Consider the following 24,509-nt stretch of genomic DNA (forward strand, 5'->3'; position numbering starts at 1 on the left):
GNGAAGGAAGGAAGGGAGGGAGGGAGGGAGGGAGGGAGGGAGGGAGGGAGGGAGGGAGGGAGGGAGACTGAGTAAAATTCCAGCAATACTGACAAAGAAAATAAGACAAAGACATATATTACCAATATCAGAAATAGGGAATTCACTATAGACATCAAAACTATAATAGGGAGCACTACAAACAACTGTATACATATAAATTTGAAATCTGGATAAAATGAATCAATTTCTCAAAAATAAAATAAACTACCAAAACTCATCCAATATGAAAAGGAACATTTGAGTCTCCCTATAACTATTAAGGAAATTGAATTCATAATTTTAAAACTCTCATAAAAAGAAATCTCCAGGCCTAGATATTTTCACTGGAGAATTCTACCAAATATTTCAAGAAGAATTTACACTGATTCTGCACAATATCTTCCAGAAAATCGAAGAGTAAGGAACCCTTCCCAGTTTATTTTATAATGCTAGTATTGTCCTGAAACCAAATCCAGACCTACATACACATACAAAACAATGAAATCTATAAACCAGTACTTGCAGAATACATATCCAAGAAAGGACTAATATATAGAATATAAAAAGAGCTCTCAACATTAACCAGTAAAGACCAGGCACCGTGGCTAACACTTGTAATTCCAGAACTTTGGGATGAGGATTTCTTGAGGCCATGAGTTGAAGACCACCCTAGGCAACATAGTGAAACCCCATCTCTACAAAAAAGTTTAAAAATTAGGCAGACATGGTGGTGCTTGCCTGTAGTCCTAGTTATTTAGGAGGTTGAGGCAGGAGGATCTCTTGAGTGCAGGAGTTCAAGGCTGCAGTGAGCTATGATGCACCACTGCACTCCAGCCTGGGCAAAAGAGTTAGACCCTATCTCCATAAAAAAAGAAAAAGAAAAAAAAATTCACCAGTAGAAAAATAATCCAATTCCAGAATGGACAAAAGACATAAGACATTCTATTGATGGCTATAAGCACATGAAAAGATGTTCAACATGATTAGCAATCAGGGAATTACGAATTAAAGCACAAGAGATATCACTACATAACTATCAGAATGGCTACAATAAAAAATAGTGACACTAAATGCTAGCAAGAATGTGGAGAAACTGTATCACTCACAGATGGCTATTGAGAATGTTAAATGGTACAGTCTCTGCAGAAGCAGTTTGACAGTTTCTTAAAAAGCTAAACATGCGACTACGATACAACCCAGCAACTGTATCCCTAGGCACTTATCCCAAAGACATAAAGACCAATGTTCATGGAAAAACCTGTACGTGAATGCTTATAGCAGCTTTAATTCATTATAGCTAAAATCTGGAAACAATTCAGCTACCTTTCACTGGGTGAATGGATTAAATAAATTTTGGTACATACATGCCATGGAATACTACTCTAAAATAAAAAAAGAATGGACATTTATACATGCCACAACTTAAATGAATCTCCAGATGACACTACTTAGTGGAGAAAAAAGCTAATCCCAAAAGTTTACATACTGATTCCATTCATATAACATTCTTGGAATGATAAAACTGTAGAAATTGACAATAAATCAGTTGTCGAAGTTAGGGAATGGGGGAAGGGAGAAGGGAAGTAGGTATCGACATAAAAGGCAACATAAGAGATCCTGGTGGTGTCAGAAATATACTGGATCTTGGCTGATGCCTGTAAACCCAGTACTTTGTGAGGCTGGGGTGGGAGGATTCCTTCAGTCCAAGAATTCAAACTAGCTTGTGCAGCATAATGAGACCTCACCTGCATAAAAAATAATAAAAACAATAAAAGGAAATATACTGTATCTTGACTATATTAAAGCCAATAACTCAGTTGTATGATATAGTTATATTATATATAGACTCAATTATAGTTTTGCAAGGCATTACCATTGGAGGGAACTGGGTAAAGGGTACACAAGATCTGTCTCTGTATTATTCCTTACAACTGCATGTGAATCTAAAATTATTCAAAATTAAAAATGGAATTTTAAAACTTTTTTTCTTATACTTTATGTTCTAGGGTACATGTGCACAACATGCAGGTTTGTTACATATGTATACATGTGCCATGTTGGTGTGCTGCATGTAATGTAAATTGTCATTTACATTAGGTATATCTCCTAATGTTATCCCTCCCCCTTCCCACCACCCCACAACAGGCCCCAGTGTGTGATGTTCCCCTTCGTGTGTCCAAGTGATCTCATTGTTCCACTGCCACCTATGAGTGAGAACATGAGGTGTTTGGTTTTCTGTTCTTGCAATAGTTTGCTGAGAATGATGGTTTCCAGCTGCATCCATGTCCCTACAAAGGACATGAACTCATCCTTTTTGTGGCTGCATAGTATTCCATGGTGTATATGTGCCACATTTTCTTAATACAGTCTATCATTGATGGGCACTTGGGTTGCTTCCAAGTCTTTGCTATTGTGAATATTGCCGCAATAAACATATGTGTGCATGTGTCTTTATAGCAGCGTGATTTATAATCCTTTGGGTATATACCCAGTAACGGGATGGCTGGATCAAATGGTATTTCTAGTTCTAGATCCTTGAGGAATCACCACACTGTCTTCCACAATGGTTGAACAAGTTTATAGTCCCACCAACAGTGTAAACGTGTTTCTATTTCTCCACATCCTCTCCAGCACCTGTTGTTTCCTGACTTTTTAATGATTGCCATTCTAACTTGTGTGAGATGGTATCTCATTGTGGTTTTGATTTGCATTTCTCTGATGGCCAGTGATGATGAGCATTTTTTCATGTGTCTATTGGTTGCATAAATGTCTTCTTTTGAGAAGTGTCTGTTCATAGGCTTTGCCCACTTTTTTATGGGGTTGTTTGTTTTTTTCTTGTAAACTTGTTTGAGTTCTTTGTAGGTTCTGGATATTAACCTTTGTCAGATGAGTAGACTGCAAAAATTTTCTTCCATTCTGTAGGTTGCCTGTTCACTCTGATGGTAGTTTCTTTTGCTGTGCAGAAGCTCGTTCGTTTAATTGGATCCCATTTGTCAATTTTGGCTTTTGTTGCCATTGCTTTTGGTGTTTTAGACATGAAGTCCTCGCCCATGCCTATGTCCTGAATGGTATTGCCTGGTTTTCTTCTAGGGTTTGTATGGTTTTAGGTCTAACATTTAAGTCTCTAATCCATCTTGAATTCATTTTTGTATAAAGAGTAAGGAAGGGATCCAGTTTCAGCTTTCTACATATGGCTAGCCAGTTTTCCCAGCACCATTTATTAAATAGGGAATCCTTTCCCCATTTCTTGTTTTTGTCAGGTTTGTCAAAGATCAGATGGTTGTAGATATGTGGTATTATTTCTGAGGGCTCTGTTCTGTTCCATTGTTCTATATCTCTGTTTTGGTACCAGTACCATGCTGTTTTGGTTACTGTAGCCTTATAGTTCAGTTTGAAGTCAGGTAGCATGATGCCTCCAGCTTTGTTCTTTTGGCTTAGGATTGTCTTGGCAGTGTGGGCTCTTTTTTTGGTTCCATATGAACTTTAAAGTAGTCTTCTCCAATTCTGTGAAGAAAGTCATTGGTAGCTTAATGGGGATGGCATTGAATCTATAAATTACCTTAGGCAGTATGGCTATTTTCACAATATTGATTCTTCCTATCCATGAGCATGGAATGTTCTTCCATTTGTTTGTGTCCTCTTTTATTTCATTTAGCAGTGGTTTGTAGTTCTCCTTGAAGAGGTCCTTCACATCCCTTGTAAGTTGGATTCCAAGGTATCTTATTCTCTTTGAAGCAATTGTGAATGGAAGTTCATTCCTGATTTGTCTCTCTGTTTGTCTGTTAATTGGTGTATAAGAATGACTGTGATTTTTGCACATTGATTTTGTATCCTGAGACTCTGCTGAAGTTGCTTATTAGCTTGAGGAGATTTTGGGCTGAGATGATGGGGTTTTCTAAATAGACAATCATGTCATCTGCAAACAGGGACAATTTGACTTCTTCTTTTCCTAATTGAATACCCTTTATTTCTTTCTCTTGCCTGATTGCCCTGGCCAGAACTTCCAGCACTATGTTGAATAGGAGTGGTGAGAGAGGGCATTCCTGTCTTGTGCCAGTTTTTAAGGGGAATGCTTTCATTTTTTGCCCATTCAGTATGATATTGGCTGTGGGTTTGTCATAAATAGCTCTTATTATTTTGAGATATGTTACATCAATACCAAATTTATTCGGAGTTTTTAACATGAAGGGCTGTTGAATTTTGTCAAAGGTCTTTTCTGCATCTACTGAGATAATCATATGTTTTTTGTCTTTGGTTCTGTTTATATGCTGGATTACGTTTATTGATTTGCGTATGTTGAACCAGCCTTGCATCCCAGGGATGAAGCCCACTTGATCATGGTGGATAAGCTTTTTGATGTGTCGCTGGATTTGGTTTGCCAGTATTTTATTGAGGATTTTTGCATCGATGTTCATCAGGGATATTGGTCTAAAATTCTCTGTTTTTGTTGTGTCTCTGCCAGGCTTTGGTATCAGGATGATGTTGGCCTCATAAAATGAGTTAGGGAGGATTCCCTCTTTTTCTATTGATGGGAATAGTTTCAGAAGGAATGGTACCAGCTCCTCTTTGTACCTCTGGTAGAATTCGGCTGTGAGTCTATCTGGTCTGGACTTTTTTTGGTTGGTAGGCTATTAATTATTGCCTCAATTTCAGAACCTGTTATTAGTCTATTCAGGGATTCAGCTTCTTCCTGGTTTAGTCTTGGGAGAGTGTATGTGTCCAGGAATTTATCCATCTCTTCTAGGTTTTCTAGTTTATTTGCGTAGAGGTGTCTATGGTATTCTCTGTAGTAGTTTGTATTTCTGTGGGGTCTGTGGTAATGTCCCCTTTATCATTTTTTATTGTATCTAGTTGATTCTTCTCTCTTTTCTTCTTTATTAGTCTTGCTAGCAGTCTATCAATTTTGTTGATGTTTTCAAAAAACCAGCTCCTGGATTCATTGATTTTTTGAAGGGCTTTTTGTGTCTCTATCTCCTTCAGTTGTGCTCTGATCTTAGTTATTTCTTGCCTTCTGCTAGCTTTTGAATGTGTTTGCTCTTGCTTCTCTAGTTCTTTTAATTGTGATGTTAGAGTGTCAATTTTAGATCTTTCCTGCTTTCTCTTGTGGGCATTTAGTGCTATAAATTTCCCTCTACATACCAATTTAAATGTGTCCCAGAGATTCTGGTATGTTGTATCTTTGTTCTCATTGGTTCCAAAGAACATCTTTATTTCTGCCTTCATTTCATTATGTACCTAGTAGTCATTCAGTAGCAGGTTGTTCAGTTTCCATGTAGTTGAGCGGTTTTGATTGAGTTTCTTAATCTTGAGTTCTAGTTTGATTGTACTGTGGTCTGAGAGACAGTTTGTTATAATTTCTGTTCTTTTACATTTGCTGAGGAGTGCTTTCCTTCCAACTATGTGGTCAATTTTGGAATAAGTGAGTGTGGTGCTGAGAAGAATATATATTCTGTTGATTTGGGGTGGAGAGTTCTGTAGATGTCTATGAGGTCTGCTTGGTGCAGAGTTTATTTCAATTCCTGGATATCCTTGTTAACTTTCTGTCTTGTTGATCTGTCTAATGTTGACAGTGGGGTGTTAAAGTCTCCCATTATTATTGTGTGGGAGTCTAAATCTCTTTGTAAGTCTCTAAGGACTTGCTTTATGAATCTGGGTGCTCCTGTATTGGGTGCATATATATTTAGGATAGTTAGCTCTTCTTTTTGAATTGATCCCTTTACCATTATGTAATGGCCTTCTTTGTCTCTTTTGATCTTTGTTGGTTTAAAGTCTGTTTTATCAGAGACTAGGATTGCAACCCCTGCCTTTTTTTGGTTTTCCATTTTCTTGGTAGATCTTCCTCCATCCCTTTATTTTGAGCCTATGTGTGTCTCTGCACGTGAGATGGGTCTCCTGAATACAGCAAACTGATGGGTCTTGACTCTTTATCCAATTTGCCAGTCTGTGTCTTTTAATTGGAGCATTTAGTTCACTCACATTTAAGGTTAATATTGTTATGTGTGAACTTGATCCTGTCATTACGTTAGCTGGTTATTTTGCTCGTTAGTTGATGCAGTTTCTTCCTAGCATTGATGGTCTTTATATTTTGGCATGTTTTTGCAATGGCTGGTACCAGTTTTTCCTTTCCATGTTTAGTGCTTCCTTCAGGAGCTCTTGTAGGGCAGGACTGGTGGTGACAAAATCTCTCAGCATTTGCTTGTCTGTAAAGGATTTTATTTCTCCACTTATGAAACTTAGTTTGGCTCGATATGAAATTCTGGGTTAAAAATTATTTTCTTTAAGAATGTTGAATATTGGCCCCCACTCTCTTCTGGCTTGTAGAGTTCCTGCTGAGAGATCTGCTGTTAGTCTGATGGATTTGCCTTCGTGGGTAACCTGACCTTGCTCTCTGGCTGCCCTTAACATTTTTTCCTTCATTTCAACTGTGGTGAATCTGATAGTTATGTATCTTGGAGTTGCTCTTCTCAAGGATTATCTTTGTGGCATTCTCTGTTGGCCTGCCTTTCTAGGTTAGGGAAGTTCTCCTGGATAATATCCTGCAGTGTTTTCCAACTTGGTTCCATTCTCCCCATCACTTTCAGGTACACCAATCAGATGTAGATTTGGTTTTTTCACATAGACCCATATTTCTTGGAGGCTTTGCTCATTTATTTTTATTCTTTTTTCTCTAAACTTCTCTTCTTGCTTCATTTCATTCATTTGATCTTCAATCACTGATACCCATTCTTCCAGTTGATCGAGTCAGTTACTGAAGCTTGTGCATTTGTCATGTAGTTCTCGGTTCTCGTGTCATGGTTTTCAGCTCTATCAGGTCCTTTAAGAACTTCTCTACATTGGTTATTCTAGTTACCCATTCATCAAATCTTTTTTCAAGGTTTTTAGCTTCTTTGCAATGGGTTCAAACTTTCTCCTTTAGCTCAGAGAAGTTTGGTCATCTGAAGCTTTCTTGTCTCAACTTGTCAAATTCATTCTCTGTCCAGCTTTGTTCCATTGCTGGCAAGGAGCTGCATTCCTTTGGAGGGGGAAAGGCACTCTGATTTTTAGAATTTTCAGCTTTTCTGCACTGCTTTTTCCCCATCTTTGTCAGTTTATCTACCTTTGGTCTTTGATGATAGTGATGTACAGATGGGGTTTTGGTGTAGATGTCCTTTCTGTTTGTTAGTTTTCCTTCTAACAGTCAGGACCCTCAGCTGCAGGTCTGTTGGAGTTTGCTTGAGGTTCCCTCCAGATGCTGTTTGCCTGGGTATCAGCAGTGGAGGCTGCAGAAGAGTGAATATTGCTGAGCAGCAATTGTTGCTGCCTGATCGTTCCTCTGGAAACTTTGTCTCAGAGGGGTACCCGGCCATGTGAGGTGTGAGGTGTCAGTCTGCCCCTAGTTGGGGGTGTCTCCTAGTTAGGCTACTCAGGGGTCAGTGACCCACTTGAGCAGGCAGTCTGTCCATTCTCAGATCTCAAACTCCGTGCTGGGAGAACCACTACTCTCTTCAATGCTGTCAGACAGGGACATTTAAATCTGCAGAGGTTTCTGTTGCCTTTTGTTTGGCTATGCCCTGTCCCCAGAGGTAGAGTCTACAGAGGCAAGCAGACCTCCTTGAGCTGCGGTGGGCTCCACCCAGTTCGAGCTTCCCAGCTGCTTTACCTACTCAAGCCTCAGCAATTGCAGGTGCCCCTCCCCCAGCTTTGCTGCTGCCTTGCAGTTAGATCTCAGACTGCTGTGCTAGCAGTGAGGGAGTCTCTACGGGCATGGGACCCTCCAAGCCAGGTGTGGGATATAATCTCCTGGTGTGCCGTTTGCTAAGACCCTTGGTAAAGTGCAGTATTAGGGTGGGAGTGACCCAATTTTCCAGGCGTTGTGTGTCACGGTTTCCCTTGGCTAGGAAAGGGAATTCCCTTCCCCCTTGCGCTACCCAGCTGAGGCAATGCCTCACCCCATTTTGGCTCTCACTCCACTGTCCTGCACCCAGTGTCCAACATGCCCCAGTGAGATGAACCCGGTACCTCAGTCAGACATGCAGAAATCACCCATCTTCTGTCTCGCTCATGCTGGGAGCTGCAGACTGGAGCTGTTCCTATTTAGCCATCTTGGAACGGCCCCCTCAAAAACTTTTTTTTTTTTTAATGCAAGGAAAAGGACCACAAACTCAGTAACTTGACATGATGAGGAAATACTTGAAAAGGTGGCACACATTTTTCCAAATTATGAAGAGTGGTTGTTTTACATTGTATTTCATAAAAGATATTAACTTCCTAGCATCCAAGTTTTATGATCCTTAGAGATTTGCTTCTCCCTTTGGAATTCTGCAATTCTAATATAAATTAAATTTAAGCTGATCCAACTGGGAGTTGCTAAACTCCATAAACGCAATTATAGTCTAAAGAGATGCTATAAAAATTGATATTAGAACTATGCAACCCTCAACTGCTTCCCACCCTCTACCTACTTCACATAAACACACAAACGAAGTGCTTGCCATTTTTCCTTGTGCCTGAGTATAATAACCCAGGTAACTGTAGGCTGCAAAAAGTTATTTGTTTTGTTTTATTTATTTATTTATTTATTTTTGAGAGAGTCTTGCTCTGTTGCCCAGGCTAGAGTGCAATGGCATGATCCCAGCTCACTGCATCCTCCACCTCCCAGGTTCAACCAATTCTCATGTCTCAGCCTCCTGAGTAACTGGGACTACAGGCATGGTTCCAATATGCCTGGCTAATTTTTGTATTTCAGTAGAGACAGGATTTTGCCATGTTGGCCAGGATGGTCTTGAACTCTTAGCCTCAAGTTATCCTCCTGCCTTGGCCTCCCAAAGCACTGAGATTACAGGTGTGAGCCACCACACATGGCCCAGGTATTGATTTTAAATTTTCCTTTATTAGGTGTATGTCAAGAACAAACTATTATCTTGATATTCTGAATGACTATGGCATAAAACAGCTCATAAAATCAATGTGTCCTGTCTTTTCATCCTTCGTATCTTGGACACAACAAAGGTCCTTTTATATTCATATAGGGATTCAAGACAATAAAAGAAATAACTAACTAATGACTGACATCCAGAAATTTACAGACCTTTCCCTTTTTTCATTTTTTTTTTTTTTTTTTAGACGGAGTTTCCACTCTTGTTGCCCAGGAGTGCAATGGCACAATCTCGGCTCACTGCAACCACCACCTCCCAGGTTCAGCGAGATTCTCCTGCCTCAGCCTCCCAAGCTGGGATTATAGCCATGTGCCACCACACCTGGCTAATTTTGTATTTTTAGTAGAGATGTGGTGACACCATGTTGGCCAGGCTGGTCTCGAACTCTTGACCCCATTTGATCAACCCACCTCAGCCTCCCAAAGTGCTGGGATTACAGGCATGAGCCACCATGCCTGGCCTCCCTTTTTATCATAGTTACTTCTTCCCCCCGACGTAATAATTATCATGGTCATTGTTATACTGCAAACTTGTATTTTTCCTTACTCGGGTGCTGGAAAACTAAAAATATAAGCAGAGGCAGATTATAGGGGGAAAAATAGGCTATTCCTGATCTGCCCTCACAATATAAAGTGTGTCAGTACAGATTCTCAATTTTTTAATGTGCTAATTTGAAATGTTTGGAAAACAAATACACAGCATAAAAATAGTTCACAGTAGTTTGCCAGTCAAATCAGTTCTCTTCAGTTTATACTCTAAGCCTTTTCCCAGCAATTCAGAGGTTTTTTGGTGACTAAATTATTATAAATCTGTTTTCTCCTTGTGGGTAGCTTAGTTAAAATAAGATTATGAACAGGGATACTCTTCTTGTGACCAGAGAACTATTATCATAATCGAACTATCAAAATGTTAAATATACTCTGGCTCCTTCAAAATTCTGCTCACATCTAAGAATCAATCTAAGATAATCAGTTTAAATAAAATGGTAGCCAACACTAGAAACCCATTTTCTTCAAGTTATTGATTTAAAAAAAAAATCTATTAACAGGCACCTAATTATATATCCCAGTATTCAAAAAATAACACAATAAATACTAGCATAATTATTTTAATTCAATATATAATTGAAGGAAGCCACGGGACAAAACATAAATCACAGCATTTAAATTATGCTGTTTTTATCACAAAAGTAAATTGTCGTTAAAAATAAAACAGCTATATTTGTGATTTTCCTCATGCTGAGAGCAACATTCCAGTTGCTGTAGGTGTTTATTTTCTTCTAACCATACACTACTATTAATAACACCTCATAAAAATAAAACGTTTGCACAATAAAGCAGGTTACCCAACCTACCTTCTTCCCTAATAAAATGCTGCTTGTGTTCCAGTTTGCATCCTCCTCCTTATTTAAGTAAAGCCACTTTTAGTTTTGTGACTGGAATATAAGGTATTTATTTTCAGAACTAGACAAATGAATGAATATGGGCATAATTATTTATTATTTATTTATTTATTTTTGAGATGGGGTCTCACTCTGTCACCCAGACTGGAGTGCAATGGCACAATCTCAGCTCACTGCAACCTCTGCCTCCTGGGTTCCAGTGATTCTACTGTCTTAGCCTCCTGAGTAGCTGGGACTACAGGCATGCACCACCATGCCCAGCTAATTTTGTATTTTTAGTAGAGACAGGGTTTCACCATGCTGGCCAGGCTGGTCTCGAACTCCTGACCTCAAGTGATCCACACACCCTGGCCTCCCAACATATTGGGATTATAGGCATGAGCCACCACACCCGACCAGGTATAATTATTTTAAATGAGCAGGACATTCCAGCACAGCCTTCACAACAACTTCTAGATAGACAATCTTGTGACCCAGAACTAGCTTGCCAATTAGCTGCTCCCATTTCTTCATTCACATTCAAAGAAATGTCCTTAAACATTCACAGCTTATAGGGAAATCAGGATCCCTGATGTTTCGGCTCTCATAAGATGAAATTTTCTCTAAGAAACTATGATGGAGAAAATTGTTCATTAAGAAAATTATAGCAGCTGGGCATGGTGGTACACACCTATAGTCCCAGCTACTCAGGAGGCCGAGGTATTCCTGAGCTGCTCAGGAGTTTGAGGCCAGCCTGGGCAGCATAGCAAGATCCCAAAAAGAAAAAATTATAGAAAATTCGTGACCTTAACACCAACTCTTTGCTAGACATTACATGAGGCTTCAGCAGTTAAGCAGTCAGAGAAAAGCATGGTCCCATTAGCACAAAGTCTTCAATCTAACTGAAGACAACAAGCAGGTATGTCAAGTGAAAAAAGTGTGACAAAATTAGTAACAATAAGGTACTTGGATGTAAATCTCACTGTTTAAAATATTGGGACTGTATGAAACCAGATGCCATATTTTTACTTCCTTCATTGAGAGAATCCTTTACTCTCACTATTTGGGCTATTTTTTAATAAGAGATTTTATTGTATCTCCTCAGACCAAATATAAACAACATCTATGAAAGAACTATGCTATATTATATACGAATTGGACCAGCCGAAAGTATATAGACTCAAAAATTTCTTAAAATTCAAGAAATCTGGGCCCGGTGTGGTGGCTCACGCCTGTAATCCCAGAACTGTGGGAGGCTGAGGCAGGCGAATCACTTAAGGTCGGGAGTTCAAGATGAGCCTGGCCAACACAGTGAAACCCCATCTCTACTAAAAACACAAAAACTAGCTGAGTGTGGTGGTGGGCACCTGTAATCCCAGCTACTCAGGCAGCTGAGGCAGGAGAATCACTTGAACCCAGTAGGTAGAGGTAGTGGTTGCAGTGAGCTGAGATTGCGCCACTGCATTCCATCAACAGAGCAAGACTCCATCTCAAAAAAAAAAAAAAAAAAAAAAAAGAACTCTGAAGACAGGGATTACAGGCACTGACTCAGCTGCTTAAGAAGGCCACTAGAGACCCAGGCTCCTCCTATCATTCTGCTCCAACACACTTGACATGTTGTCCTTTGCCTCCATGCCTATTGCTTCATGACTGCAATATAGTTGCTGTTCTGGTCATCACATCCTCATTCATAGACGGAAGGTAAGGAGGAAGAAAGGTAACTGTTCATCCATACCTGAGAGCTTTCAACAGGAAAGCCAAAATTTCCCAGAAATGCCTACAACAGACTTCTCCCTACATCTTATTGATCAGAATGATGTCAGATGGTGAGCTTCTTTGCCTTATGGCTTCTGGTCAGGTAAAATAAGAGACGTGAACAAAGATTGGAGGGTGTGTGTTGAGTGAAATCAGGGAATTTCTTCCTTGTTCCTTCCCATTGTCCCATTTCAGCAGAATTCTGGGACTGGTCATGTCCCCCATCACTACAGCTTCTTCTAGACACCCTTCTCCAAGGCTTCAGCCTCTCTGGACTCTGGTAACTTTCCATCTCTTGCTTTGTCAGGCCTTGGGGTGGAAACAGCTGGTCTCTGGGTGCTTTATTGATATCTTTAACCCTGCCACATCTCCATAAGTGGATTCATCATTAAAATATTTTATTTTATTTTATTTTATTTTATTTATTTTAGATGGAGTCTCGCTCTGTCTCTCAAGCTGGAGTGAAGTGGTACAATCTTGGCTCACTGCAACCTCTGTCTCCTAGGTTCAAGTGATTCTCCTGCCTCAGACTCCCAAGTGTCTGGGATTACAGGCACGCACCACCATGCCTGATCACTTGTTGTATTTTTAGTAGAGATGGGATTTCACCATGTGGCTAGGCTGGTCTCAAACTCCTGACCTCAAGTGATTTGCTTGCCACGGCCTCCGAAAGTGTTAGTATTACAGGCATGAACCACCTCATCCAGCCTAAAATCTTTTAAATTTATCATTGGAGTGAAATTGTGTTCCCTGCCAAGAGTCCAACCAATACATATAGAAGTTTAACTGCAAAGGAGGCAGAACATCAGACAACAGGCGAGTCATGTCAACAAACAAATTATGATCCACTCCCTGAGGTCAGGCACACTGCCATCCTGAAGAAATGTATGATTAGGTTAAAGAGATGGATATTTGGTGGGTGCTTTAATATTGTCTACCACATATGATTTATAATTAAGAGCCGTTTAAAAAGCAACCTGAATGGTCATGTATTATTCATTTTGTTATTGCCTTCAACTAACTCAGTGCCTGGAAAAATATGTCTACTAGTGAGTAAATAATACCTTACTCTTCTAAAAACTTTGTAGTCTACTAAGTGCTTTGATATACATTATCCCATTTGATCTTCACAGATAACCCTGTGAGCCCTGTGAGTAAGGCAACCCCAGCATTTCCATTCCCATTTTACAGATTCATAATCAGAAGTTGAGAGACAATAACCACCGTGCCTTGAGTCACCAAATGATTAAGTACTAGAACTAGAAAGTAAAGCCAGGTTTTCTGACTCCAAATTCAGGCCTTTCAGAGCCAAGCCTTGGCCAATGTACCTGCTGGGTTCAGTACCCAAAGCCAAAACTTGAGTGTTGGTTGGGGCCAGGCAGAAGAGAAAGAGCATTGTATTTCACAGTATCTCTGATCCCCAGATGTTGACATCTATCAGCAGAGAGAATGGAGCACTTCTACGAGTTTCCCATTGAAGAAACAAATTCTGCTTCCAACTGCATCAGTTAAGAGCATGAGTTTTGAAGTCATATAAACATGAAGTGGAATTCTAGCTTTACCACTTACTAGTTGTATGACCTTGGCAAATTACTTAACCCCCATGAGCTTTTATTTTTCCATTCTGTAAAATATAGATATTAAATATCTTTCTTATGAAATTGCCAAAAGTTTTAAATTAGATAATTTATGTTAAGTGATTGGTTTTAACTAACTAAATGTAACATCTTACATTCATGATTATTTCGACTATAAATTATCTTGGATTCTGCAACAAGCTTTCAGAAGTTTTGAATTTCATTAAGAAATGGCATTGACTGGGCACAGTGGCTCACGCCTATAATCCCAACACTTTGGGGAACCGAGGCAGGCGAATCACTTGAGATCAGGATTTCAAGACCAGCCTGCCCAATATGGTATAAACCCAACTCTGCTGGAAAAAAAAAAAATTAGCTGGGCATGGTGGTGGGCACCTGTAGTCCCAGCTACTCGGGAGGCTGAGGCAGAAGAATCGCTTGAACCCAGGAGGCGGAGGTTGCAGTGAGCCAAGATCATGCCACTGCACTCCAGCCTGGGTGACACAGCAAGACTCCATCTCAAAAAAAAAAAAAAAGAAAAGAGACAGCACTAATGTAGTACAGAGAAAGCCAGCAAGTTTATCAAACAACTTCCAGATAGAAATAAACCTCAAAAGTTACCTGCAATTTCCAGTTTTCATGCCTTCTGTTCATTCACAAGATCCTGATAACTAACATTTATATAGGGCTGCTATGTGTCAGGTGTTAGAAATAAATTTTTCTCCACAGAGTTTTCTAGAAAAATTTACTGGGACTTAGGTTAAAGAACAGCCTTAAACCCAAAAGATTACTGAATAGATAATAAAAGATTTACCTTCCCAGAGGTACGTGTTTACACTTCTAGGAAAAGATGAGACCCAAAGACATAATGACATTCCAGGAGCTGTAAACCTAAAGACATTTGTCTTATCTTCCCTTGGAGACGGGTACTTACATTTTAAAAGATAAAAATCTATGCTCTTTACCCTTCTATTCCCAAAGAGAACTTCTTTATTGTAAGGAGCAAAAGTATCTCTCCCTTTCTCAAATAATGAAGGGATATCTCTTTCCTTTATAAATTCCAAGATTCATATTTCTAGGGCTTCTCTCCTACGGTAAACCCCAAACACGCCCATGTGAAAGCCTGTCCATCTGGCTTTTTTATCATCACAGTAGGGGGAAAGTTGGGGGGGTGGTAAATAACAAATAAAATTATTGCTCTAAATAATAATAATCAGTCTCTGTCCCAGAAACTTCCTGTCTACTTTCAGGATAATACAAATAGAGTAATTAAATACTTAGCAACAGACAATATCTTAAGGGCCTTAGATGAATTAACTCATTTATTTCTTATAACTATACTATGTTAGACACTTCTATTTTTCTTCTTTTAAGACAGGGACACTTGGCCGGGCGTGGTGGCTCAAGCCTGTAATCCCAGCACTTTGGGAGGCCGAGGCAGGTGGATCACGAGGTCAGGCGATCGAGACCATCCTGGCTAACATGGTGAAACCCCGTCTCTACTAAAAATACAAAAAACTAGCCAGGCGTGGTGGCAGGCACCTGTAGTCCCAGCTACTCAGAGGCTGAGGCGAGAGAATGGCGTGAACCCGGGAGGTGGAGCTTGCAGTGAGCCGAGATCGCGCCACTGCACTCCAGCCTGGGCCACACAGTGAGACTCCATCTCAAAAAAAAAAAAAAAAAAAGACAGGGACACTGAAGCACAGAGATACCAAGTTGCCTAATGTCTCCCAACTAATAAATACCAGAGGCAGGATTTGAACCCAGGAACTCCAAAATCTATGCTCTAAATATGATTGCATGCTGCCTGTAACCAGTAATCTTTCTCACTGAATATCTGTGATTCTCAGTGAATTAGTATTCAATGTGTCTCATAACTAGAAGTCTCTTATTCAATCACATCCCACTACTACTTTTGCCAATTGAAATAATTGTATAAGGAACTTCTTCCTAGTTGTGGATATACACACAGACATTTAAGGCTTACTATAAACACTCTCTCTTCAAAATAATTCTACCAGTTCTGCTTAGAAAAGGTGCATATAGACCATGAGTATTCATGTGTTGATGGCCATAGACAAACGGATAGACTAATTTGAGAATCCCCTTTTCCGCTACTTTAAGACAAACTTGTTTCTGATATTTAAACAGCTTTAAGTATTTTCAGTAAAAAAGTTGTATACTTTCCCATCCAGCTCTCCCTGTAGAGGAACCTCTGTGTATCCAGTCATGGGACTAGCAGGTACCAAATGGAACAACTGAGGAGAGTTTAATAAAACATTTTTTTACAAAGGAATAGGCAGTGTTAAGAGAAACAAAGGCTGGTGCAGCTCCCTGGAACCAAGAACAACTAGGAGACATTACCATGCCTTGGTCTGAAAGGTCAGAGAGAGTTACTAGAATCCACTGAGAAAACTGTAGTTGTCACCTTCTGAGGGCTGCCCCCTCAGAAGCTGTGATCTGGCCCAGCACAGTGGCTCACGTCTGTATTCCCAGCACTCTGGGAGGCCGAGGAGGGCAGATACCTGAGGTCAGGAGTCCGAGCCCAACCTGGCCAACATGGTGAAACTCCATCTCTACTAAAAATACAAAAAATTAGCTGGGCATGGTGGTGGGCACCTGTGATCCCAGCTACTCTGGAGGCTGAGGCAGGAGAATTGCTTGAACCTGGGAGGTGGAGGTTGCAGTGAGCTGAGATTGCGCCACTGCACTCTAGCCTAAGCAACAGAGCAAGACTCCTTCTCAGAAAAAAAGAAGTTGTGAACTTTGGGCCAGGTGCGGTAGCTCACGTCTGTAATCCCAGCACTTTGTGAGGCCAAAGCCATCAGACCACCTGAGGTCAGGAGTTCGAGACCAGCCTGGCCAACATGGTGAAACCACGTCTCTACTAAAAATTCAAAAAGAAAGAAAGAAAGAAGTTGTGACCTTTATCAGAGAGACAAAATTAATGAGTGGCAACTCAAAAAAAAGGAAGCTGGAGCAGTAAATACCCAAAACCCATTCCTCTCTCATTATCAGATCTTCACAGATGTCTTCCACTGGCCAAACCCAACTTGAAACCAGAGGGGAAGGGAGCCTTTGGGAAAGTTCATAAAAGTCAGCCTCTCAGGAAAACAAAGCAGAGTGAAGAAAGAGGAAAAGGTACATCATGAGAAAGAAACAGAAAATATCAAGCACCCTCTGGGTTAAAAGAGTTCCATAGGAGATTTCCCTGTTATCTCTTCTTTGCCAAAGAAACTTCTCTCCTTAAAAAAGCAGTTTTCACATTCATTAACTACATGTATTCAGGAGCAAGATGTACACAATTAAGGGTTTCTCTGCTATCAACAACAATAACAAAATTATCATGTGCCTCGAGCCATTTTATCAAGGACAGAAAGCCCTGACCCACCACGGAGATGCCATCTGAGTCAGAGGACATTGGCTGTGCAGGTGCAGATACAAGAAGATAAGTGTGGCATCAAAGGAACACAGCCTGAGGCCAACCAAGATTGAACAACAAAATGAGATTTGCAGAGAAACTGAACTCTGTTCAATCAACCTTGTTCAGCCAAAGAGAAGATTCCATTAAGGCTTGAGGATAGAGAAAATTCAAGTTTACTGAGCACCAATTCTGTCAAGTTTTGCATGTGTTAATCCACTTTAAGAAAACTATAAAACTTCCATATAAAAGCTAGTTGTTATTTTCCTATCCTTAACACATGTGATAAAAGATGTTTGATGAATACTAACGGTGATAAGTAAAGTTACAGAAAGAACTGAACGGACGCATCTCCCAGCTTCCACCTTTGCCCCTCACCCACCCACCCAAGGTCTGTTATCCATACAACTGCTGAAATAATTCTTTTAAAATCATATGCTTAAAAAGCTCTAATAATTCCTTTTATATTTTCAATAAAATCCAAACCTTACCAATCAACAAAGCCTCATCAGAATTTTCCAAATTGTGAATCATGGCTCATTCACGGGTCATGAAATTAATTTAGTGTGTCTCATTCAGTATCTTCTTAAAAATAAAATCAAATTGAATTGAATATTTAATATTTAATGAATAAAATAAAAACATTAGAATGCATAGCAAATAAAAATAGTAAATGTTTCACAAAAGTTTTCTTTCAGTTTTAAGAATATGTATGTGGTTATAGTATAAAAAAGTATTTCTTTGAGTCATCATCCAAATTGTAAAAAAGTAAAGAAAAACAACTATTCCCACTTCCTGACTTCATCACTAATCTCTGTCCTCTGGCTCACTCTGCTCCAGCCATCCTCCTCTTTTTTTGTGTTTTTTTAAATCCTTGACTGGAGCACTTTCCTCCAAAACCCACAAAGTTCACACCTTACTTTCTTCAAGTTCAAATGTCACATTCCCTGGAAGAACGTTGCTGACCACCTCATGTAAAGTAGCCCTACCACTATCTTCAGGCTCTTTTTCCTTATATCGCTTTTTCTTCAAAGCTTTTATTAGCAGATGAAATACTATATGCTTCTGTCTCTCTACTAAAGTGTAAACTTTATGAAAGCAGGGACTTTATTGTATTCACTACTGTAGCTCCAAGCCTAGGACAACGCTTAGCACATAGTAGGGACTCAAAAAAATTGCTGGTATATCCATTGGATGGATTGGTGAGTGGATGATGGAGAATAATGGACGGATGGATAGATAAAGGAATAGGATGGTCCCTAGGAAATAGTATACTTAGAGGATCCTGAAGCTAACAAAGGAACCAGTTTTGTGCTTGCCCCTCCCCTCCACCTGTTCTACAGCTTCCTACTTAACCCCATACACACACATATATACATGCGTATCTCCCTCATGGCTCTGCCTACTGCTAAAATCAAGAAAGTGTTTTGGCCAGGTGAAGCTCCAGCCAGTGGTGGTGGGGAAAAGAGTATGGAGTGAGTATCTCTATATCTGCTTTGGCCTGCCTAGATTGAACACACGCAGAGTGTTCCTATAGGCCTTCAGTCTAGGCAGGCCAAAACAGATATGTAGATACTCACCCCTTACTCTCTGTAGAAGGATCGTCTACAGATTTGGGCAACTCACTTTAAAAGCTGTAGCCAGCAAAAGCCTTCACTGTGATCAGCAAGAACCCCCAACTATTTCAGATCCTTGGCTCTAACCTTCACCTCTTCACAGTTCTCAAACTCATTTCAGCCTGCCTTATCCACAAATCCAATCTTATTCCAAACTTCTTTTTTTTTTTTTTTTTTTTTTTTTTTTCTTGAGACAGAGTTTTGCTCTTGCTGCCCAGGCTGGAGTGCAATGGTGCAATGTCGGTTCACTGCAACCTCCACCTACTGGGTTCAAGCAATTCTCCCACCTCAGCCTCCTGAGTAGCTGGGATTACAGGCATGTGCTACCATGCCCAACTAACTTTGTATTTTTTGTAGAGACAGGGTTTCTCCATGTTGGTCAGGCTGGTCTCAAACTCCTGACCTCAGGTGATCTGCCCACTTTGGCCTCCCAAAGTGCTGGGATTAGAGGCATGAGCCACCGCGCCCAGCCCCAACTTTGTTTTTTACCTCAGTAGTCCCATTAAGTACATTGACTAAATGGATAATTTTTTGTTAAGTACATTGATTACACCTGTGGCAATTTTTTAATAATTCTTTTTGTTTTTGGTTTTGAGATGGAGTCTTCCACTGTTGCCCAGGCTGGAGTGCAGCGGCATGATCTCGTCTCACTGCAACTTCTACCTCCCGGGTTCAAGTAATTCTCGTGCCTCAGCCTCCTGAGTAGCTGGGATTACAGGCACCGCCACCAAGTCCAGCTAATTTTTGTATTTTTATAGAGATGGGTTTTCACCATGTTGGCCAGCCTGGTCTCAATCTCCTGACCTCAGGTGATCCACTTGCCTCGCCTCTTAAAGTGCTGGAATTATAGGCATGAGCCACCGCACCTGGCCAAAATGTTTCTTTTCCAAAACAATTATATAGCATTGGTTATTAACAACACATTACCTCAAAACCAACTGTTTTCAAAATAAATGAATGGGTTCACTTCATTTGCAAGTACAGTGGCTGTGGTGACCAGGAACCCTACACCCCCAGCTTTGCTACATGTTTACCCTCCTACATTGCCTTCATAGAACCCTGTCTGTCCTTGAGAGCGAGAAGGCAATTGCCACCATTCCCCAGACAGCAAGGCTCAGAATTAACACAAAGGCAGAGAGTGAATTGTCCCAGATTCAGAGCACACTCATTGGGTTTGGACACCCAAGATCTCCACAGAGCTCTGAAGAATAAAAAGATATTCTTAGAGGCTGGGCGGAGTGGCTCACGCCTGTAATCCCAACACTTATTGGGAGGCTGAGGCAGGTGGATTGCTTTAGCTCAGGAGTTTGAGACCAGCCTGGGCTAAATGGTGAAACCCCATCTCTACCAAAAGTACAGAAAAATAGCTGGGCATGGTGGTATGTGCCTGTAATCCCAGCTACTTGGGAGGCTGAGGCAGGAGAATCACTTGAACCCAGGAGGTGGAGGTTGCAGTGAGCCAACATCGCACCACTGCACTCCAACCTAGGCAACAGAGCAAGGCTCCATCAAGAAAGAAGAAAGAAAGAAAAGGAAGGGAAAGGAAGGGGGGGGGAGGGGAGGGGAGGGGATGGGAGGAGAGGTGATGGGAAGGGAAGGGAAGGGAGGGGAGGAGAAGGGAAAGCAAAAAGGAAGGAAAAGAAGAAGGAAGGAAAAAGAAAAAGAAGGAAGGAAGGGAGGGAGGGAGGAAGGGCGGGAGGGAGGGAAGAAAGGAAAGGAAGAAAGGAAACAACAAAAAAGAAACTGCACCAAAATACCACTTTTTTTCCTCCAATCAAATTGTCAGAGATCTAAACATTTGCTATCTCATTCTTCATGACTGAGCCTGATACGTGTCTCCTGGCAGACTGGAGCTTCTTGCTCTCTATTGCTTTGTATTCCCCCCGGTATACAATGCATAATAGGATCCTAATAAATAATTCTTTCTAGTTAAATTTTGTTTTGTTTTGCTTTTGATTTTTTGAGACAGAGTCTCACTCTCTCGCCCAGGATGGGCCACCGTGCCCAGCGTTAATAAATGTTTCTTGAGTTGACTTTAGTGAAGAAAAGGAACTCAAAGCCCTGTTAATTGTAGAAGCCATAGCAGGATTCTATAATGATTGCTGGAGTCAAAATGTATTTGTTCAAATTCCAGAAATCCTAAAAACATTTTTCCTCTCATAATAATTAGTACAGGCTGGACGCAGTGGCTCAAGCCTGTAATCCCAGCACTTTGGGAGGCTGAGGCGGGCGGATTTGAGGTCAGGAGTTCCAGACCAGCCTAGCCAACATAGTGAAACACCATTTCTACTAAAAATACAAAAATGAGCCAGGTGTGGTGGCAGGCACCTGTAATCCCAGCTACTCGGGAGGCTGAGGCAGGAGAATCCTTGAACTCCAGAGGCGGAGGTTGCAGTGAGCCGAGATCACGCCACTGCACTCCAGCCTGGGTGACAGAGTGAGACTCCATCTCAAAAAAACAAACAAAAAAAAGAATTAGTACAATAACCCACTCATCCCCCCGGAAATCTAGTCTCTCTCCCTACTCTAATCTCTGTCCACACTGTCATGAAAATTACTTTTTAAAATCTCACAGTTCATTAGGTCTACATTGTACTAAAGACTATTTGGCATTGCTTACATAGTATGAGTATATATGTATATAATTCAAAAGAAACTACTTTAGGGCCAGGCATGGTGGCTCACGCCTGTAATCCCAGCACTTTGGGAGGCCGAGGTGGGTGGATCACTTGAGGTCAAGAGTTTGAGACCAGCCTGGCCTACATGGTGAAACCCTGTCTCTACGAAAAATACAAAAATTAGTTGGGTGTGGTGGTGCGAGCCCATAATCCCAGCTACTGAGAGGTGGAGGGTGCAGTGATCCCAGATCGTGCCACTGCACTCCGGCCTGGGCGACAGAGCGTGATTCTGTCTCAGGAAAAAAAAAAAAAAGAAAGAAAAAAAAGGAAAGAAAAGAAACTGTTTTTGTTTTTTAATTTCATGCCTGTAGAATAAAGTCTGAAGTATGGGACAGGAGGTCATTTTACATTCTTGTTCCAAACAGACTTTCCAGGCACATCTCCTGCCACTGCCTTCCAACCATTCTTGTCCTCCACCTCTTCTGAATTCGAATTCCCCCAATCTATTTTGTTTCCCAGACTAAATATGCATGTTCACATCTCTAATTCTTTGGAATTCCCTCTGGTAGAAAAGCTCTCTCTTTAAGTCCCACCCCACTGCACCATTTGTCAAAGCTCTACTCTTCTTTAAGATCCAATTCAAATATTTAATCTTCTCTCTATATACACATATTCCAATGTGGTCAGAATTTATCATCCATTCTTTTATGTTTCCATAGCCCTTTATTTATACTTGTCTTCTAGCTTTGAAATCTCTGCCTTTTTGTTCATTGTGCTTATTTTTCATTTATTCAACATTCATTAATTCAAAAAATATGTATTGAGTGTCTACTATATTCCAGATGCTATTATATGTTTTAAAAAGACAAACATAGGTTCCTCTACCACTAAAAGTCTTCTAAGTCCTCATGGAGTTCAGATTCTATTTGTGAGTAAGTTCTGAGTTTTTCGGAGGTCGGTATTGATAGGGACAGCAGACAGCCAAGAGTCCCTGGGGAAACCCTGCCTGCCTTCAAGCCTAAAACCAGACTGCTGGTTCTAGATGAAACCCGTCCTTTCTCGATTCTCTCTGCATAATGTCCACCTACGCCCTGGGAGGACGGGGTGGAGCCTCGTGAAGTTCAGGCCGTTTGCAGGTGGAGGAGCCCGGCCTCCTCAGTTCCTGTGTGGTGCCTTGGGAGTCAGTCTGTGAGGCGGGAAACCTGCTATCAAGACTCTTTCTCACTTTGCGGAGAATTCCTCTTTCCTTTTTTACTTTTCACCCAATAAACCTTACAATGTGTCTGTGTGCATAAATTTTCCCGGTCGTGTGTCGAGAACTCAGTTTTTCTGCAATAGTATCACCTTCCCCAGTACCAAACACAATTTCCTTCCTGTATACAGCAGGCACTCTACAGATATGACTGCCTGTTTCTCCTTTCCCTAGATATCTGTTTCTCTACAATTAACAGGGTGTAGGCACGGAGGGCTCAGGCGTGGTGGGTTGCGTGGGGGCCCCGCTGAATGACCAGCGGCATTTCAGCTCCTTTCCCTTGCTGGTCGGAACCCCAGAGCCAGGTCAGCTCAGCCAGCTTCACCATGACCAAGGCAGGTAGCGAAGGCGGGAACCTCTGCCACCAGCTAGGCGGCAACGAACTGGACCTTAATGAAGTCCCGGTCAAGGAACTGGCTGCCCTTCCAAAGACCACCACACTGGATCTGTCTTGTAATAAACTGACTATTCTACCGTCAGATTTCTGTGGCCTCACACACATGGCGAAGCTAGACCTCAGAAAGAACAAACCGCAGCAGCTGCCAGCGGACTCTGGTCATTTGGTCAACCTCCAGGGCCTCGCTCTCCTCAACAACAGGCTGCTCACCTTGCCTGTCAGCTTTGCTCAGCTCCAGAACCTGAAGTGGCTGGACCTGAAGGATAACCTCTGGATCCTGGCCTGGCCAAGGTGGCAGGCGACTGCTTGGGTGGGAGAAGCCATGGAAGCAGTGTGCAAACAAGGCGTCACACACAGCACAGAAAGGCCGTGCAGGCAGACCAGGAGTGGGAGAGGCAGCGGGGCCGGAAGTAGAAGGAGAGGCAGAGGAGAAGCTGAGGCCAAGCAGGCAGCTAAGGAAGCTCAGGAGAGGGAAACGCGGAAGCGGGAGAACGCGGAAGAGAAGGAGCGCGGGAGAAACGAGTATGATGCCCTCAAAGCAGCCAAGCGGGAACAGGAGATGAAACCTAAGAGGGAAACAAATCAGGCACCGAAATCTAAGTCTGACTCTTGCCTCCGCAAGCCACTCCCCGGGAAGCACACTCATTCCTGGGCTGTGCTGAGGCTGCTGCTGCTGCTGCTGCTGCTGCTGCTGCTGCTGCTGCTGCTGCTGCTGCTGCTGCTGCTGCTGCTGCTTTGTGCGGCGGGAGGGCTGGTTGCTTGTCCGGTGACATAGCCGCAGCAGCAGCCCCTCTGCACCAGCGTGAACATCATCTACGACAATGCGGTCCAGGGTCTGCACCGCCATGAGATCCTCCAGTGGGTCCTCCAGACCAACTCTCAGCAGTGAGCTTGTCCCCAGCACCTGCTGCCTCCCAGCCTTGGAGCTTGGATTCCTGTGGAATTGGGCTCTGCTAGACATAAACTGTTTTTAGCATCAGACCTATCTGCCATAATCAAATGGCTGCAGATTGGTACTTGAGACCTCCTCTTTGTAGGACTTCTTCGTTCCTTAGTCAGGGTTTCCGGTTTCCGGGTGGAATGAGGAGAAATGGGAGGTGGCGGGGGACAGTTACCTGCATGCCTAAAGGAATAGGCTTGGGGTTCGGGAGAAAGAAAACATAGCCATTTCTAGTTGTTACACAACTGTGTAAACACTCGTTTCTACTAAATGGTCAGCTGTCACCAAAAAAAAAAAAAAAAAAAAAGTGTAATGAGACCTTTATGAAATATGCCAATAGAGTATAGGAATTACCTATTTTGAAGGAATCTAAGTAATTTTTTTTAAAAAAATACCACTGCCCTAACTAATAGCAGTTAACCAACTCATGATAGTAGTCACCCAGAGAATTTTTTATCATCTAGAAATAATGGCTTGTTTCATCATTGGATGATGATGCCTCCTGAGTCTTTATTATGCACCAGGCACTGTCTGAGAGATTTTAGTATTCACTCATTTAATCTTCTCAACAACTCTAAGTAGTATGTTATCTCTTTAAAAAAAAAGAAAAGAAAAG

General features: G+C 41.5%; 1 pseudogene; it reads left to right on the top strand.

The window, feature by feature from the left end:
• Positions 1-22,882: 22,882 nt before the first annotated feature.
• Positions 22,883-23,842, top strand: LOC112623803 (annotated as a pseudogene).
• The last annotated feature ends 667 nt before the right edge of the window (positions 23,843-24,509 follow it).

Source organism: Theropithecus gelada, chromosome 4 (genome assembly GCF_003255815.1).
Source record: "Theropithecus gelada isolate Dixy chromosome 4, Tgel_1.0, whole genome shotgun sequence".
NCBI lineage: Eukaryota > Metazoa > Chordata > Mammalia > Primates > Cercopithecidae > Theropithecus > Theropithecus gelada.